Below are 14876 nucleotides of genomic sequence, written 5' to 3' on the forward strand. Positions count from 1 at the left end.
GGGAAATGTAGTATAGTAAGGTGCCAGAGGGAAGAGAACAGGCTTTGTTGAACACCTAGTCAATTGCTGCACAAATGCTATTTAAAATCCATCTCTTTTCTCTACCACAACTGAGGTGAACTTTCTCTACCACAACTGAGGTATGGAGAAGCTCTAATGACCCTCCTGGTTCATGCAATATGTCCCCTGTAGATCCCCTTAAGACTCAAGTTTTAGTGCATTAAAAAGCTGTGGTACATATACACAATGGAATACTATGCAGCTGTAAGGAAGAAACAATGGAATACTATGCAGCTGTAAGGAAGAAAGATCTCTTACCCTTTTAGATGACATGGAGGGACCTGGACAGTATTATGCTAAGTGAAATAAGACAATCAGAGGAAGACACATATCACATGATCTCACTTATTTGTGGAATCTAATGAACCAAATAAGCTGATGAACAAAATAGACCCGGAGACATGGAAGTAGGGAACAGACTGACAAACCTCAGAGGGAGAGAGGATGGGAGGGCGGGAAGAGATAAACCAAAGAACTTATATGCATATATGCATAAGCAATGGACACAATAATACTGTGAAGGTGAGGTGGGGATGGGAGAAGGGAGGAGGGTGTCAATGGAGGAAAAAGGACAAACATCTGTAACAAAAATTAATTAATTAATTATTTTTAAAAAGACCCAAGTTCTAATCTTCATGCCTTTTCTCTTCACTTTTTTTTAAGTTATACAAAATTGCACCACTTTAATTAAGGCTTTAGTTTACATTTGGCCACCTCTGTCTACGGCCATACCACCCTGAACGTGCCCGATCTTGTCTCTTCACTTTTTAATTCTACTAATCTCTCTGGTTTCTGAGAAGAGCCTGAGGACAGGCTAATGGTGAGGAGCAAAAGCTATGGATCCTAATTATGGTACTGCCACCAGAGCCATTGCTGGATCCTTAGCATTGTACCCAAAAGGTTCTTGTGGGCCCAAGACCTGAAACCTGTAGTAATGTGTACTTTATGATCCCAAAGTTCTTGAAAGGACTGGAGGTATTGTCTGAAATGGCCGGTTCCATTGATAATGCACCTACTCTTCTAAGGATGGGAAGAAGATTCATTCCTCAGAGGGTACAAACAGCACCTTCTTTTTTCATCTTCTGTGATACCGAGTAGGAGTGCTGTAAATGCCAAGCAGTATGGATTTTTAGAGTGATGAGTCATTACTTCTGTTTTTTTTCAAGGCAATTATTCATCTAGTCTGAATCTCTTCAAGATGAGCCAGTATGTCTGTTATACAGACGAAGAGAATGGCTGAGCCCCCAAAAGCCAAAAGATGGATTTAGGTCAATAATAAAGCTGGGAAAAATGACTTTTATAAATAGTGCATTCGTTTTGAGAAAAGAATTGGAAGTCAGAACTCAAGGGCTGAGACTGCTTACCCGTGTAACCCTTGGCTTTGAGGATCTTCTGACACCAAAGGTTTGGGTTATTTTTGTGAAGAGAGGAATCTAGCTTGTATTTCACTCTCTTCAAGCAGGTACCCAACTCCTAGGAAATGCCTTCTCAGCTTAAAGCTGAAGAGAGAGAGAGAGAGAGAGAGAGAGAGAGAGAGAGAGAGAGAGAAGAGCGCATTAATTAACAGACAACAATATCATACACATTAAGTCTACAAGTTATCTAAGGAAACAGATCACCTCACTCCCCAGTCTTGTAAATATCTCCACTTCCTACAGTTTCCCCATTTGTAGTGTACTCCACCCCCATTCCCACCCTTGTTTGCTGCCTACAGTTTTCCTCTGCCTTGAACCACCATCTTTTGGTTCCAAAGTTATAATTACAAGCTTAACTGGTTCCCTCAGTTTCTTTAAGTGCCCTGAAAATAGCTGCTTGTTCCCCTTGGCCCACCCTTAATCCTGATGGGGGAAATTCCCTTCTTTTGCTTCTAAAAACTGGGATTGCTTCCATTTTTCAACTTGATTTGTTAAAGACACGATGATAAACCATGGCTTGCTGCTGGAAGAAAACAAAAGTTTCCCACCCTAACCTCTCCTGAGGTAGGCCTGTTCCCTAGCTTATACACAGGTACTGCCAAGCAGACCAGCAAACAATATAGCTATCACTGCCTTGCCTGAATCTATAAAAACATGAGCCTGAACCTATTTCATGAAGAATTGCTGTGCTCACTTGGGTGTTGGGAAAGTCCAGGATACTTTACATTTGTTTGTGCCTACTACATGCCAGGTGGCACAATCCTTCATTCTAGTCCCTGTGCTTACCATGGGAGACATTATTCTGCTCAGATAGTTTGGATCACTGATGTCTTTACTTTTTAGTGATCAAGAAGAAACTATATTACAACTAATGGATTATAGAAAATGTCAACTTTAAATCTTCAGCAGCATCTTTGGAAGACTTGAAATATTCCATGAACTAATTCAGAAAATGAGTTTGGGAAAGGCAAAACAATTACAGTCGGCCCTTGTTTATCACGGTTAATTAGTTCCAGACTCTACCACAATAAATGAATTTCCGCGAAGTAGGATTCTTTATTTATACATACACAGATGTTGAAATTCCCAGTTATATACTTAACACTTTGCAAAATGGGTTACCAATTTAAGCTCTAATCCCAAGTTTGGCATAATATATCCAGTTGAGCACATGTAGTGCAGAAGTGGGTGAGAGAAGGTGGACATCTTAGTGTCATGTCATCAAGTACTTGCCCATCCTCCAGTTCATTGGATAAAGTATCAGTTCGCCAGTCCTGGGTTATGACTCCAGGAGGAATCAGTCTAATTCTTCATTCCAACAGGCCTGAGCAAGTTGTTATCTGTCAATAAAATCTAGCTTTAAAATTCCATGCTGTGAATCAACATTTTTAAGTCATAAATTGTATCTCATTCTGCATAAGCACTGACTACATTCAAAGCTTAGTTAAAAAGAACTTCATGGAGTATTTTCTCCTTTGCCAAAAGACGACACATCATGCCACACTTCTCCATGCAGATTTTGCATTTTGGTAAACTAAAATGGGCAGAAGTTTTAGTCTATAAAGCATTTGGAGTGTCTGGGTTTCGGAGGAACAAAACATCTTAGAAGGGCTATGTTATTCCTACTCTAACACCTAGGAAAGTCTCCTTTACCTCTAATTTTTTTTATTAATTAACTAATTTATTTATTTATTTTTCTTTATTGATTTTAGAGAGAGAGGAAGGAAGAGAGATAGAAACATCGATGAGAGAGAACATCGATTAGTCGCCTCCTGCATGCCCCCCACTGGGGACCGGGCCCACAACCTGGGCATGTGTACCAACTGGGAATTGAACTGGTGACCTCCTGGTGCATGGGTCGACACTCAGCCACTGAGCCACACTGGCCAGACTATTTTTATTACAGATGTCTCTCCTTTTCCCCCCATTGACACCCTCTGCCCTGCTTCCAGCCCCCCCTTCACAGTATTATTGTCTGTGTCCATTGGTTATGCATATATGCATATAAGTTCTTTGGTTTATCTCTTCCCGCCCTCCCCCACCCCTTCCTCTGAGGTTGTTAATTTTTTAGCAAGCTTTTTTTGTCTATAAAAGTAAGGAAAAACATTAAACTCAAAACATTGACCGGCTGGCATGGTTTAATTGGTTGAGCATTGTCCCGTGCATCAAGAGGTTGCGAGTTCTATTCCCAGTCAGGGCACATGCCCAGATTGTGAGCTTGATCCTCAGTAGGGAGCATGCAAGAGGCAGCCCATGGATATTTCTCTCTTTTCCTCTCTCTCTAAGAAATCAATAAAAACATATATTTTAAAAAACATCATTGGCCTTGAATTTCAAAATCCTATTTTCTGTTTTGCTTTATTGTGCATAGCTGAAACCCTGTGGGTTAGTCTTTTTTTTCTCTCTCTCTCTTTAAAAAAATATCCTTTGATAAATGTGATGATGAGAGCACCCAACTGTAAATTGTAAGGTTGCCTTTGGATAAGAAGTTGTTCCCTATTCTTTCCTGCCCCTCATATTTTAAAAAGGAATCATCTTCACCTAGATATTTATTGACAGATAACAACTTGCTAAGTCCTGTTGGAACAAAGAATTAGACTGATTCCAAACTTCCTGGACTCACCTCAATGTTCCCAGTGTCTGGCATCCTTCCTGGATCTGAAAGACTGATTACATTCTTTTGGGTAAAGTGCCATTGAAAATAGCGATTTTATATTGCATGGTGTTTTTTAAAACATTTATTGAAGGGTAGCACATAGAAAACTACTCAAATAAACCTATAACTCAAGAAATAGAACAGTATCAGCCTCCCCCACAGAAAACTACCATTATTCCCCTTTTCAGGCACTACTCCCCCAAGATAAGCACTATCCCAACACTAAAACTTAGTTTTGCCTGTTTTTTTACTTCTAAATGAATAGAAGCATACAATATATTCTTTTTTTACCTGGCTTGTTTCTCACTCAATGTTTTGTTTATAAGATCCAACTATGTTGTGTCTGATTGTAGTTTGCTCATTCTCAGTTCTGTATAGTATTCCATTGTGTAAGTATACCATAGTATATTTATCCAACCTACTATAGTCAGACAGTATTTGGATTGTTTCCAGTTTGGGGCTTTTACAGAGGGCTGTGATCTGTATTTGTGCTTTAAAGTTCTTGTGTTAGAGTAACCATTATTTTGTTGGTAAAAATGACTTTTCCCAAGGAATGCCTTCAGTTATATCTTTAATTCCAAGCTAATTTGCACATTCTCTTTTACTTGTTGAGGTAATTAGAGCTGGATCAGTAAAGTCAAAAATGGCAGAACAATTATCAAAGAGATGGTGAGTAAATCAACCTCCTGGGACAAACATAGTTAATAAGTTTAAGCAAATGAATGTAATTTTCTACCCCCAAACATTCTAACATGTAGTTTATCTCATAAACATTCATAGCCTCAGGGTTACAAGTCAACAGTCTTTAGAGTTACTAAAACCAACATTGCAATATTATAGATATGTTCTTTGTCCTTTTTTTTAGTAAATAGCCTTAGAAATTAAACTTTATAATGATGATATATAAAAGTAAAATTTAGCTTAAATGGTGTAAAACTGTTGTGTAAATAAATACTTGCTAAAGTTCTTCCTTATATGTCTAAGCAAAAGGTAATTGTTAATCCAGTGTTTCGCATTGTCAAAAATGCTTGTCAATATCTTAAACTTTCTCCCCATGTTTTCTCATATACTGCTATTTGAAACTTGTAGCCTCTGGTTTCAACGTTTATCCTAATTAAGGCTAAATCAAAGATACTTGAGACTTGTTTTGTTTTTTTTTTTATTTTCCACAATTATGTATATATAAACTCATCTGATAATAATTACTGAAAGTTTTGCTGAATTGAACTAAGTTAAATAATGTTTTAGAAACTAGTTAAGACATAAAGACACCCCTGAGTGTTCTGATGGCTTCATTTGCATTCCCTCTTTTACATTTCTGTATTTTAGAAATGTCAACTAGGAAAAGGTGGTATGATTAATAATGATTTGACTGTTAAATTAAGGTGAAGTCAAATATGACCTTGAGATATCTTGAGCAAGCACCTAATATTGAAGAGATAGAAACAGAGGAGAAATATATGGAAAGTAAGAGGGGGGAATACAAAGAATGTTTCTTTAACATATTGAATTAGAGAGGTTGGCTAGACAAGCCATCGTAATAAGTATAGTAGGGAAAATTAGCAGCATTTAAACAATTAAAGGATCTTAATTTTTAAAAAGGAAAATGGGAAAGAACTCTAAGGATAGGAACATATGAAAAGCAATTAAGTTAACATTTCTGTAGTGTACATGTGTGGAGTGGAGACAGAAATCTACCTACTCTCAAACAACTTATGACAAATAGGTAGAGAACTAAGCTCCCAGATGGAGCTAGTAAATTGGGTTTCCCAGATGTGGACCCTGAGATGAGAATTCATCTGAAAGTGATTTAATCGTAGGCATTCCAAAGTAGGGACATGGGAAGGGAGCCTTGTAAAGGAAGGAGGTCAAGCAAGGGTGCAGCAGCCAGCAAAGCCCACGTAGGGTATCTTGGGCTTGTTCCTGAGGGAGCTCTGGGGACAGTGGAGGTCACACCTCAGAGTTGTCCCCATCTGGAGCACAGGGACTGGAGTGTTGCTACTCCTGGACTATCGGTGGTTGGACAAGGACCACCCATGGGGCACTTATAGCTCTCTCTTTGCACAGGCATAGCAGGTGCTGGCAGCAGGGACAGGCCTCCAGTAAGGAGATGCAGGTGCTGCTGTAGAGCAAAAACACACTCAGGGAGCACGTGTGCACAAAAATGCCAAAGGGATCCAAGAGGATAACGCACGGACCTCTTAATGGCATCTGCTACAGAGTTCGAAAACATCATTATTAAAATGGGCAATATCTTCAAAATCAATAGAGTAAGTAGGATCAGAGAGTGAAAAATGAGATACACTGGCTTTGTCCTGGCCCCCTCTGGATGTCCCTGGGAGGAAGGACAATCAGAACACTTCCCAGACTGCTGTGATCTGGAGCTGAGAGAGAGGAACCCTTTGTCTTCTGGTTGTGGAGTTGTGATAAGGTAAGACTGGTGCTTCAAAGGCAGCCTGTGTGTGGATCATTGAGAAAATGAGGAGGATGTCAGAATGGCAGACAAAGGATGAAAATGAGCCTTGAGTGTGTTTGAGTCCTTAGTTCTTGTTATTCCTCCATTTTGCTATGGTTTGCATCCAGATGCTAATCGATTCACCTCTCTTTACCAACCACTGCTCTAGTGCTGAGGCTATGGATGTTAATAGAAAAAACAAAGCCCTCTGCCCTATGGAGCTTACAGTCTAGTGGGGGAGAGCACCAATTATATTTGTGAGTTTGTTGTCTCCCATACTAGACTGTAAACTATATACATATCCCATAGGGAGAAGTGCTATGAACAAAAAAAAAGTAAATCAGAGTAAGCAGATAGAGTGAGGATGTTATTTGGAATAGGATTGACAAGGGAAGTCATTCTGCAAAAGGACATTTGAGCAAAAAACTGAATGAAGAGAGGATGTGAGCGAGGTGATGACTTAGGCAGGAGTTGAATTTCTGTCACTCACAACCAAAGGAGTCTTGAAAATTGTCATGACTATTTAAAAAAAACATCATCTTTCATGAGATTGTATTTGAGCAGACCCAAGGTGGCCCTCTTGGCTAAGGGAAGCATTCTTTCTGTGTCTTGTCTTGCCAAGAAGGCTGTGAGGGCCCTCACTTTGTGCTCTGCCTAGCTGGTGAGGGCTGAGTGTGCAAAAGGCTATGGCTGATAACACAAGCTGAAAGGTAGTGGTTGAGGAAATTTTCATTTATGGAAATTTAGATTATAACACTGGAATTTTTTTACTAGTTCAGTAAAAAAAAAAGAAAAGGTTTTTGCAATGTGCTTTGTGCCCTCTTACAACATCAGACTTTGTATTCCAAGGGTGTGTTCTCTTGGGGCCACAAATTACAGAAACTCACTCAAACTGTGTAAAATTTTAAAAGGTAAATTTATTATAAAGATAGAGGGTTAGGTCACAGAACACATGGTAGAAAATACTGTTAGGCTTCTGACAGGCGTGGCACCAGGAATTAGAAAGCAGTTAGGAACCAGGGTAACTTGGCCTGGCCTCTCTTTAGAGACTACATTTTTCATTTATATAAACATGAAATCTTTCTTACATAGGATATCTTTAACATCCAGTCACTAGTGTTCTTGGAGCCTTGCTATACAATTTGTGATCCATGCACCAACAGAATCACCTGAGAACTTATTAGAAATGCAGAGTCTCAGGCAGCACCCCAGGCCTACTGCATCAGATTTTACATTTTAACAAGATCCCCAGGTGATTCGTGTGCACATTAAAGTTTGAAAGCACTAGCACTGGCTGAGTGCACAATTAGGGGAAAAGTTAATCTATCAGGCCCCCATCAAATCAGGGGAATCAGCAATGTCTTGATAGATATGAACCCCTAAATAAGAACATTAGCGCCCTGGCTGGTTTGGCTCAGCGGTTAGAGCGTCCGCCTGCGGTCCGGAGAGACCTGGGTTCGGTTCCGCTAAGGGCATGTACTTCGGTTGCAGTTTGTCCCCGGCCCTGGTTGGTCGTGCTGGTGGCGACCACTCGATGTGTCCCTTTCACATCGATGTTTCCCCCTCTCTCTCTTCCTCTCTCTCCCTCCCACTCTGTCTGTACAAAAATGGAAAAATGTCCTCGGATGAGGATTAAAAAAAAAAAGAACATTAGCAAACTTGTTTGGTACATTCATCAAGAGGCATCCACAATGTACTCTATTAGAATGTGAGTTCTGTGAAGCAGGGACTTTGTTGTGTTGTGACAGCTGTGCCCCTAGCTGCTAGAATAAGGCCCAACACATGGTAGGCATTCATTTGAAACTGGTTGGAAAGTATTAACAAGCATAAGAAAAAGTGCCCCAGGACAAATGAATGTAATACAGATAGTCCCTCTCTCAATACTCTGTGGTGCTTGACTTTGCTTCAATATTGGACATTGAAAGATTCACTGTGTGGGAATTATACTAGTTAGGAAGGACTAACTGCAGAACCAAATTGATTTGAAACTACAATGGCTCAAAAGCAGTAGAACTTTATGCCTTTTTCACTTATTAGTACTCAGCCGGTAAATAGATCAACAGGGTCTTCTCAATGCAGTCATTCAGGACCCAGGCTGATGGAGGCACTACTACCTTCAACATGTGAGTCCCAAGTTACCCTGGGAGTCATTTCATTTCAGCCAGCTTGAAGGGGAAAGGAGATTGAAGGAGTACATGGGAGTTTTTTTCTGGACAGAGTATGAAAGTAGCAGATATCCAGCCTTCAGGATAGCCTCAATGAACCCTGCTTCCTGGTATTCATGATCGTGCATAGCCCCCTCCCACACTGAATGGGTTGACCTGTATAACAAATGAGATATTGCAGAAATGACAGTGTGTGACTTCCACGGCTGAATCTTACTCTCTTGAATCACTCAGTAGCTGCCATATTACAAGAACATTCAAATATCACCACAGAGAGGTCCATAGGCCTCCCACCAACAACCAGTTGTGAGCAAGCCTTCAGATGACTATAGCCCCAGCCCACACCTTGACTACAGCTTCATAAGAGACCCTGAGCCAGACTACCTAATTAATATAATATACTCCAGAATGCCTGACCCTCAGGAACTGAAACAAAAGATGTCTATTGTTTTAAACTGCTAAGTTTCAGTAAATAATTAATACATTTTCACTTATTTCATTGGCTAGAAATCAGCCACATGCCACACATAACTGCAACAGGGGCTGGGAAATGTACTCTAGCCCAGAAAGACGAGGAGAACATGGATTTTTCTAAGTAGTTACCAGACTTCCACAGGAGTAGAAAGAATAATAGCAAGAATAAAACCAAGCATACTTATAATTGAGAACCTGGATTCAAATCATAGAGCTACTGGACACACTTTGCCTTTCTATCTTTGCAAAGCGCACCCACCCTAAAGGGCCATCTCCAGTCCCTGCATTCTTGAAATTCTCTGTGTACTTCAGGCCACATTTCTCCCTCTCCCTATTCCTCCCTCCCTCCCTCTCACCCTCCTCTGAACTCCTGTCGCACTTTTTGGCTTGATCTCTTCTGTGTACAGCAATAAATGTCACTAGTTCAGATACAGGGAATATCATTTGATATTGAATCATGGATTTCTTTGTGATAGTTCTTATATCACTGTCTATGATGATTATTTAACTTTTCATGTCTGTATACCTTGTCTTCCCAATTATACTTAAGATCCTGGAGGGCAGAGAGCAGTGGAGGTGGATGATATATGGTTTGTAACCACATTAGCTCAATAACCTGTAAAGTGATTTATTGAATCCACCAAATCTAATATTAATGAGAGTTGAATTTTGATAGAAATTCAGCCCCTTCCCTAGATCACTAAATATGATCACAACCATGTATTTTAAATCCTTGGTGGTACCGAGCACAGGGGTAATCAATGAATATTATTTTAATGTAATATTAACAGCACCTGTAAATGAGAAATGATTAAATTTTGTATAGAAGATATATAATAATATTCAGAAAAATGCAGTGGAAATAATTTTTAATCTAGATTTATTTTGACATCACTTTCTCACCTGTGGTCAAGCAGATCCTAATTAACTTTAAATTTTAACCACTTATTGGTTTTATAAAAGCACACATCATATTGCCAGCAAATGTTATTTCATTTATTCTCATTAGCAATCCCTCCCTATGATATATATTAGTCATTTCAAATAATTGCATAGGCTTTATATTCACCTTCCATTTGTATCTTAGCTTGATGTAGAAAATAATGACTCAAGGACTGGCAAGGAGATATTGCTTTATAATAAATTTATGAAGAGTTTATCAAGCATGTGCACTGTTCTTTGTCAAGCATCTTGCAGCTAAACATAGCAAGCGAACCATTTAAATAACAATGCTCACAGTAGAAGCTTTTAAGAAAGATCACAGAATGCAGCTCCTTGAAAAAGCCAAGATAAAAAAAAAAATCACCCTATAATCAATTACTTCTACCAACAAAATACTATGGTGACAACTTTGATATTTTCTGTTCTGAAAAAGCCTTATTTTTATATCATATGTTGAGTTTTTAAGACCTCTGAAATATTAGAATAATGCATATTGGTTGAACTCATGAATATATAGTCTAACTGTCTGTGTACATCTATGAAATCAAATATTCACACTATGTATAAGTATTGTTCAAGGAAACTGAACAATTTAGATTTTTAAATGCTGGGCCTTTCAATGTGAGAAAAAAAGAATATGACTCTGGGCCTTTCCCTAAAGATGAATGTTCTAATCTGACTTGAATCACTACATGTTAAACACACATTTTTCCTCTTTGCTGAATCAAATTATGGAATTGATTTGTGTTACAGATTCCATAGAAATTGCAGTGGCTTTGAGCACCAGGCAAAGTTACTGAGAGTACAAAGATCATTAGTTAAAAGAAAAGGTTCTTTGTGTTATGTCTTCATGTGTTCAGATCCCAGAGTCCCTGAAGCGATATTATCAGTTAAGTATGCCACACTCTGGTCTTGTAAATAAAACATGACAATCTGAAGGTCAGAAAGAGTGTTACCAGAGTGCTCTGACTGCTAAAAGTAGGGCCCATGATTGACACACATCTTCTGTACAATTGTGTCCTTTACTTTGATGGGTCACCAGAGTTCAATATATAATCACATTTCATATGCTCTCTTCCAAAGAATTTTTTAAAAATATGCCCATTGACTCTTAGCAGTTACAGCTGTTTATAAAATACTGCAAGTACCACAGTATTTGTTAATTTGTCCATATCCTGTAAATTTACCATGATTGCATCAATGAAAGGTTAATAGAGATAGAAAGTGGTTAGAAATGATTACTATGAAAATATACACCATGAAAAGTTAAATTAAAATAGACTGTGCCCAGACGGTGTGGCTCAGTGATTGAGCATTGACCCATGCACCAAGAGGTTGCTGGTTCGATTCCCAGTCAGGGCACATGCCCAGGTTGTGGGCCTGATCCCCAGTGAGGGGCATGCAGGAGGTGGCCAATCGATGTTCTCTCTCATTGATGCTTCTATCTCTCTTTCTTCCTCTCTCTCTCTCTCTCTAATATCAATAAAGAAAAAATTTTTTTAATAATCTGTCATCAGTCGGAGAAAAATAGTGGACTACTTTCAGAAAAAAAATATATATATATATTTGGAATAATGCTATTATCATGGATGAAAATGAATTCAGTATGAATCAAACATCAAATTACTCTTTGTTATAAAAGATACAAATCAGAGGCACTAATAGAAGGTTTACTGAAGAAAGGATACCCCCAGAGTAGCAGGGGACAAGTACTGAAGTTGAGCAGGGATTTAAGAAGGGTTGGCTGCAGCTTCTGGGTAATGCCCTGCAATAGTTTCTGGGGCAAGAAAGATCCTTTAAGTGCAAAGAACCTGACTTTTTGTTTTCAATGATAACAACAAATGGCAGCTGAGGAGACCCCTATCTGACCCCTCAACCAGTTGGGGAGAGACTCCTGAAGAAGGTGCTAACTTTATAAAAGAAAGGAAGGCCTTAGGAAAAAGAAGAATAGGGCGATGCATCATGTCCCTTAAAAGTCGCCAAGAGGTAGAACTAGAGGTTGATCCATGACCTTGCTGGGTATCTTCATAGAAGAAGAAATATTGTCACGGAGCTTGCTGAGACCTAATGGCCTATGGGTAAACCATCATCCTCTGCCTCAGCCCTGGATTAGCTCTCTCGCTGCCAGAACAACACAGCAGCCAAGAGCTCTAGAATTTCATGAGAAGAGAAATGGTTGATGCTAGGCCTTTCAATGGTGTAGGCATATTTTAGAACAACTTCTGAAACTTCTAAACATAATTAGGGAGCACTTCACTATGGGTTGAAGTAAGCATTTGAAATCATCAAATTCTGTGTTACAGTTAAACAGCAAAGGGCCTTATTTGTGGATACTGAAATCACTCATTGGTTTATAAGAAATTAAATAAGTAAATAAGTATATATTCTAGCCAGACTCAAGATTAAAATAAAACTCCATTTAAAAACTTAACTGGGCAGGGAGGGAGGGGGAGGACGGTGTCAATGAGGGAAAAAGGAGAAACATCTGTAACAAAAATAAATAAATAAAATGAAATAAAAAATTTCAAAAAAAAAACTTAAGGGAAACGCAATAACACCTTCAAGGCATTTAACAAATAGCTGCTTAAGAGTTAGAATATTCAAGTGTTACATATATCAGTGTTTCTCAAGCTATTATTGTCATAGACCAATAATTTTATAAAATTTAATGAAGGGAAACTATGAGAAAATTTAAAAGCATACAAAATGCAAACCTACTGATCACACAATATTATAGTAATGTCTATTTTTATGCACATTTCTATATGCTTATTCTCAACCCCTGTACTTATCACAGACCAGTAATGCTTTGTAGACTGGGGCTGCTCCAGGGACTACATTTTGAGTAACCCTGGTTGGTATAAGTCACATTTACTACAAGTTCCATAAGTCAAAATTATTTTTTATGTAAACTTTGTCAAACATTCCCTAAAATAAAAGAGCTATTGACAGCCATTGAAATTGTCACCCCTTTTCCATTAACCAGTACAATATCACTTAATGTGTGTTTAAAATATAACACATCATTCTGCACTAAATAACTTCTGTGAAGTGAAAGCTGCCTTCTCTCATTTGCCTGGGTATTTACTTACACCACCACCCCCATCTTGTTCCTTAAATAATTTAAGAAAAAAGTATTGAATGTCCTGTGTAATTTTTCTTTCAGCCTTATTTGCATCTAATTCTTAGTGCAAATTCAGTTCTGCAGATGCATTCAGTTTAACCTTAGTGGTGTTTTTAAAACGGTAGACTTTAAATGTTTTTAGGTGAGGTATTGTCAAATGCCTAGCCCCAGATACACGTGTTACCTGGTTCTTACTAAGAGCATCCTGCTATAGTGGAAGAGGATGTGCTGGAGACCGGATCCACCTGAGTTAGAATTTTGCATCTGCAGCACATTATTATGATGCCTCCTGTACAACCTAGACAAGTTGCTTAAATGCTCTGAGACTCATTTTCCTCATTTGTAAAATGGAGATAATACTTAGATCAGGGTTCTTGGAAGATTAAATGAGGCAATGATAATACAACACCTGGCACGTGTAGTTGAACACATAGTAATATTACTTCCCCTCCATGTCTACTTACCCACTTACACATGCCTCATTTCCTGTCGGCTCCGTCCCCCACCCTTACACCCTTGATATTTTGCCTCTGTTAAGTTTATTTGCCTCCTTCTGCTAAAGAGGAGGATCAATGATCTCATCAAAAATACACCTTTACTAAGTATAGAGGAAATACTATGCTAATACTTGCAGCTTTTCCACCTGGAAAAAAAGATGACTCAGAGAGGGCACCAAGTGAGACGGGAAAGAGCTGTTGAAAGCAGATCTCTCAAAATATATATTTTAAATGCACTAAAAAAAATAACAGTGAGTGCTCATCTATCTAATGGAGCCATTTTCCTGTTCCCTCCACATCTCACAAACAAGCATCATCGCCTGAACTGCACTGTATTTTCAGGGGAGCATTTGATCTGCATGGTATTTTTCATTCTTAATTGAAATATATTTGCTTGTCTATTAAATATGAAGATTTCCATAATTTTTAGGAACTTCCTTTAGTCAAATTTTATGTTTTCTTGGGCTTTTTGTTTCTTGTAAAAACTGATCTCTAAAGTCATAGCTCAGTATGTGAATGATTCCATTCACAATCATTTAATTTAAATGTGTGTTGAGAGAATACATTTAACAAATCAAATCACATGTACTCATAATGCCGGAGATTACAGAGAGGGATGGGACAGGGTGGGAAGGGATGAACAGGCAGAGCACAGAGGATTTTGAAGGCAGTGAAAACACTCTGTATGATACTATAATGATGGATACATGTCATTGTATATTTGTCCAAACCCATAGAATGTACAATGCCAAGAGTGAACCCTAATGTAAACTGTGAAGTCTGAGAGATAATGATGTGTCAAAAAAGGTTCATCAATTGTAACAAACATATGCTCTGGTAGGGGATGTTGTTAATAGGGGAGGCCATGCGTGTGGGGGGGTAGGAAGAAATCTGTGTACCTTGCCCTCAATTTTGCTGTGAACCTAAAACTACTCTTAAAAAGTAGTCTTAGTAAAAAAAAATTAAAGTTACCCCCACCTCAAACCACATCCCCACTCACACGCCCACAACCACAACACCCTCCTTTATCCCCATCAATGTCTTTCCAGCCCTAAGATCCTGTATGTCTCTGCCTTATTACTCAACTC

Source organism: Molossus molossus, unplaced genomic scaffold (assembly GCF_014108415.1).
Source record: "Molossus molossus isolate mMolMol1 unplaced genomic scaffold, mMolMol1.p scaffold_m16_p_2, whole genome shotgun sequence".
Taxonomy (NCBI): Eukaryota; Metazoa; Chordata; class Mammalia; order Chiroptera; family Molossidae; genus Molossus; species Molossus molossus.